The sequence below is a fragment of the Piliocolobus tephrosceles genome, chromosome 3 (assembly GCF_002776525.5).
Source record: "Piliocolobus tephrosceles isolate RC106 chromosome 3, ASM277652v3, whole genome shotgun sequence".
Classification (NCBI taxonomy): domain Eukaryota; kingdom Metazoa; phylum Chordata; class Mammalia; order Primates; family Cercopithecidae; genus Piliocolobus; species Piliocolobus tephrosceles.
The window spans coordinates 36,691,863-36,697,314 of record NC_045436.1 but is presented as its reverse complement, the minus strand read 5'-3'; the positions used below and the strand labels follow the sequence as shown (position 1 = coordinate 36,697,314).

General features: G+C 44.1%; 1 long non-coding RNA gene across 3 annotated transcripts in view; it reads right to left on the bottom strand.

The window, feature by feature from the left end:
- Positions 1–1,081: 1,081 nt before the first annotated feature.
- Positions 1,082–5,452, bottom strand: part of LOC111552201 — an 8,057-nt gene continuing 3,686 nt past the window's right edge. For all 3 annotated transcript variants that reach the window (XR_002734584.1, XR_002734582.1, XR_002734583.1), the window contains exon 3: positions 1,082–1,235. This is a non-coding gene — a long non-coding RNA (uncharacterized LOC111552201). The remainder of the gene's footprint in view (positions 1,236–5,452) is intronic.

Genomic DNA, 5,452 nt, shown 5'->3' with positions numbered 1-5,452 from the left:
TATCCCTAGATTCGTGTTCAGTCTCTTTGGCAAGCTTCCAGGTAGTGCTGTGTCCTTTCATCAGTTCAGTGGCTAAATTTATGTGGTCTGCAAAATGACGATATTCTAATGTCACCATTTATTTTTCATCCTTTAGTTAAAATACTTTTAGTAAGCATTTCTGCCCTTCATCCTGTATTTGATTTCTCTGTGGTACAGCTCACATCAAAAAAAACTTGATTTTCTTTGCTTTAATCACCCAGTTTTTAAAGTGAATGTGTTCCTGTGGTGGTTGTAACACTTGACTGCAAATTCTGCAGCGCTTTTGCCTGCAAGAGATGGGGTCTACATCCGGCTTGTTGAATCTGGGGGGCATGGGAGAGCATTAAAAATGACAATTTGTGCCAGGTGCGGTGACTCCTGCCTGTAATCCCAGCACTTTGGGAGGCCGAGGTGGGCAGATCGCCTGAGGTCAGGAATTTGAGACCAGCCTGGCCAACATAGTGAAACCCCGTCTTTACTAAAAATACAAAAATTAGCCGGGCATGGTGGTGGACACCTGTAATCCCAGCTACTCAGGAGGCTGAGGCAGGAGAATCGCTTGAACCCAGGAGGCAGAGATTGCAATGAGCCAAGATTGCGCCACTGCACTCCAGCCTGGGCGACAGAACAAGACTCTGTCTCAAAAAAAAAAAAAAAAAAAAAAGCCACACAGCTTCTGCTTTGTTTCCTCGGACACATGCTCATGGAGCCTGTGGCTGCCCTGTAAGAAATCCAGCTCTGCTGAGAACACTGCCTCAGAAAGGCTGCATATGGGCACTCTGGTTAGCAGCCCAACTGAGCACAGGCTTCAGTCATCCCAACCCAGACTCAAATGTGCAAGTGAAGTGGCCTCTAGATGACTCCGGTTCCAGCCATTTGGTCTTTCCGGCTGAGGTCCCAGGTGTCACGGAGCCAGTTCCACCAGGTCCTGTCTGAAGTCCTGAAATACTGAATCCATACGCATGATAGAATGGTTGTTTACACTGCTTCGTCTTGGGGGCAATTTGTTATACGTAATAGTTAATCATAACAGTTCCTTATCGCCCTCTGAAGGTGACCAATGAGATTTATTTATATCCTTGTAAACTCATGAATTTTAAAAATATTTCATTATTTCAATCAATGGATTCATTATGCTTCTTGATGCTCAAGTTGTTCCTTATTTGACCAATGGCACCTCTTCAGATTGGATTCCGAGTCCTTTTGACATAACTCTGTAAATATACCAAAAACCATTGAATTATACACTTTAAATAGGTGAACTATATGCTATGTAAATTTTTTTCTCAAAAGCTCTTATTTAAGGGAAGACAATTACAAAAGATAAAATAACACAAATCAGAATTAGACAAATTCAAAACTGTGGTGATAGAACTCAGAAAAAACTAGAAATTAGCAGTTACTACCTATGTCTTTCCCTGCTCCCAAGGCAACCACTAATCCACTTTCTGTCTTTATAGATTTGTCTATTCAGACATTTCATATACATAAAATCATACAAGATGTAGTCTTTTGTGTCTGGCATGTAGCGCAATGTTTTTAAGGTTCATCCGTGTTATGACATGTATCAATACTTTATTACCTTTTATGGCTAAATAATACTCCATGTATGACATAATATTTGTCCATTCATTAGTTGATGTACATTAGGATTTTTCCACTTTTCAGCTTTTATTAATGACACTGCTATCAATATTCATGTACATGTTATCTGTTTGTTTCTTTTTGAGACAGAGCTTTCCTCTGTTGCCTAGGCCGGAGTGCAGTGGTACAACACAGCTCACTGCATCCTCCACCTCCCAGGCTCAAGCAGTCTCCCACCGCAGCCTCCCAAGTAGCTGGGACTACAGGTGAACACCACCACACCTGGCTAATTTTTTTGAATTTTTTTAAGGATGGGATCTTGCCATGTTGCCCAGGCTGTTCTCAAACTCCTGGGCTCAAGTGATCCTCCTGCCTCAGCTTCCCAAAGTGCTGGGATTACAGGCATGAGCCACCGTGCCCAGCCTCATGTACAAGTTTTTGTGTAGACATATTTTCAGTTCTCTTGGGTATAAACCTGGGAGTAGAAATGCTGGGTCATATGGTCCTCTATGTTTAATTTTGTGAGGTACTACCAAGCTGTTTTCCAGAGTTTCTGAACCATTTTAAATTCCCACCAGCAGTGTATGAAGGTTTCTATTTCTCCACTTTCTTGTCAACACTTGTTATTATCTGTCTTTTATTATAGCCATTCTACTGAGTGTTCAAGTGGTTTTTCTTTTGTTGTTGTTGTTTTTCTTTGAGACAAAGTCTCGTTCTGTCATGCAGACTGGAGTGCAGTGGTGTGATCTCGGCTCACTGCAGCCCCCACCTCCTGGGTTCAAGCAATTCTCCTGCCTCAGCTTCCTGAGTAGCTGGGACTACAGGCACACGACACCACATTCTGCTAATTTTTGTATTTTTAGTAGAGACGGGATTTCACCATGTTGGTCAGGAAGGTCTCGATCTCCTGATCCACCCACCTTGGCTTCCCAAACTGCTAGGATTACAGGCATGAGCCACAGTGCCTGGCCTACTCAAGTGGTTTTTCATTGTGGTTTTGACACGCATTTCCCTCGTGGCTAATGATGGTGAATATATTTTTATGTGCTTATTGGCCATTTGTATGTTTTCTTTGGAGAAATGTCTGTTCAGTCATATAATTTTCTTAACGTCTCTTAGCTCATTTTCAAAGAGAAAGTTATAGTTGTGATCTTTTCTATGGATTTTTTTTCCTGGTGTGCTTTCGATGTCTTTAGTATTGTTATTCTGCATTTATTCTTTTTTTTTCATAAGAGTTTTCTATGGAATTTGGCTTTATTTTCCTATTATTCATTTGTAAGCAAAATCAGTTATCCTTAACTTTAGAAGGAGGCAGGTGGATTTTCTTTCTTCACAGAGCACCCTCTGGTTTTTCAGTGTGTGTGTGTGTGTGTGTGTGTGTGTGTGTGTGTGTGTAACTTGCTTTCCGAGATTTCCTGACGCTGTTCCCCTCCACCACCTTTATCTGGACCTTGTCTTTTCCTGTCTGAGCAGCGCACATCCTGATCTGTTTTGACTGTGCTCCCACAATTTGTCCTCAGTGTGGAGTTCTGTGCCTGAAGGGTGCCCTGGCTGGACTGGTTAGAGAGCTCATCGGGGTTAGACAGCTCTGGCCTCCTCTGAGCTACCAGGGACTTCTCACATGCACCCACCATGGGACCGGGCAACGCCCTTCTGGTTTCGGCTGCTCTTCTCAAACGGCTCGTCTTGCTTTCCAGGGAATACCTGATGACTGCCTCGGGGGTCTCCTGTGCTGGTGTCCCACTGCCTCCCTCACCTTTCCACTGCACCGATACTGATGACCATGCAGGCCGTGTAGGTGTTGGTGGTTTGCTCTTTGTTGTTTGGAGTTTGGGATTTGTGAGGACAGCTTAACTTCCAGTTTCATTATAAAGGTCTGTGGGTTTTTGGTTTTGCTGCTTGGTTGCTCTTCTGGTTTTATGGGGGAATTGGTGTGATGAAAAGACTGCTCTTTTTCCAGAATCCTTCTCAGACCACTTCCTTGACAATGAAAATTCAATTTGCCTTTAATTTTGCTATTTGCTTTGAACCTGTTCTATTTGAATCATGCAGATTAAGGTTGGGGTTATTAATCATATCAAGGATCATTAGTTACCTCAAAAAGTGTATGTTCTTTTTTTTTTGTTTGTTTGTTTGTTTGACAAAGTCTCGCTCTGTCACCCAGGCTGGAGTGCGGTGGCACGATCTTGGCTCACTGCAACCTCTGCCTCCCAGGTTTCAGCGATTCTCCTGCCTCAGCTTCCTGACTAGCTGGGACTACAGGTGCATGCCACCATGCCCGACTAATTTTTGTAATTTTAGTAGAGACGGGGGTTTCACAATATTGGTCAGGCTGGTCTTGAACTCCTGACCACGGGTGATCCACCCACCTCGGCCTCCCAAAGTGTTGGGATTACAAGCGTGAGCCACTGCACCTGGCCAAAGTGTGTGTTCTTAATTGCTCTGGCAAACTAGATCTTAATGTGATGGGAGCTCTGGGTACTTTGAAATCTCATTAGGCAATCAGCAATCCTCAAGGCCTGTGACTCAGCGGGTCCACTCAAGGCCTGAGCCACTCCACATCAAGCTGTGGCTCTTCTCGCCCCATGCCTTTGCACGTCTACCCAGTGTCTTGCTGCTAGATTCTGTCTCACTGAGAACTTACTACGGTAATGCTTCTTGCAAATTTCAGGCTCTCCCCTCTAATCCCATGTGCTAAATGTCAAGGCTCCCATGGACGCTGGACTCTGTACAAACAGCCCCTGAAACAGCAAAAACTCCAGGCGAGACTTATCTTGTCTGATTACACTGTACTTCTAATCACTCATTCAACAGGCATTTATCAAGTGCCTACTGTGTACCAGACACCATGCTGCACACTAAGAACACAGACCTACTGTGTGCAGACACTATGCTGCACACTAGGAACATAAAGATAAATATAACACTTTCTCTCTCCTCCAGGAAAAGGGCAGATTGGTGCACAAATATTAATTGTGGTGCAGGGAAATCATTGCTAGAATAGAAATGCAGATTAGATGATATGCTGTGAGGGCAGATGCAAAAAAAAAACACAACTGTCAATTGTAATTCCTATGTCAGAAAATAAAACTGCATGTGTTCTGTGATCCAACATGCAAAATGTATGTATTTGGCAAAGGTGGAAATGGAATACACCATTATGCATATAATTTTTACTTACTCCTGTAATCCCAGCACTTTGGGAGGCTCAGGCAGGAGGATTGCCTGAGCCCAGGAGTTCAAGACCAGCCTGGACAACATGGTGAGACTCCATGTCTACAAAAAGTTTAAAAATTAGTTGGGTGTGGGAGGCCGAGGTGGGTGGATCATGAGGTCAGAAGATCAAGACCATCCTGGCTAACATGGTGAAACCCCGCCTCTACTAAAAAATACAAAAAATTAGCTGGGCGTGGTGGTGGGTGCCTGTAGTCCCACCTACTCTGGAGGCTGAGGCAGGAAGATGGTGTGAACCTGGGAGGCGGAGCTTGCAGTGAGCCAAGATCATACCACTGCACTCCAACCTGGGCGACAGAGCAAGCCTCTGTCAAAAAAAAATTAGTTGAGTGTACTGGCACACTCCTGTAGTCCTAGGTACTCAGGAGGCTGAGGCAAAAGGATCACTTGAGCCTAGGAGTCTGAGGCTACAGTAAGCTATAATCATGCCACTGCACTCCAGCCTGGGCAACAGAGTAAGACTGTGTCTTAAGAAAGAAAGAAAGAGAGAAGGAGAGAAAGAGAGAGAGAGAGATAAAGAAAGAAAGGAAGGAAGGAAGGAAGGAAGGAAAGAAGGAGGAAGGAAGGAAGGAAGGAAGGAAGGAAGGAAGGAAGGAAGGAAGGAAGGAAGGAA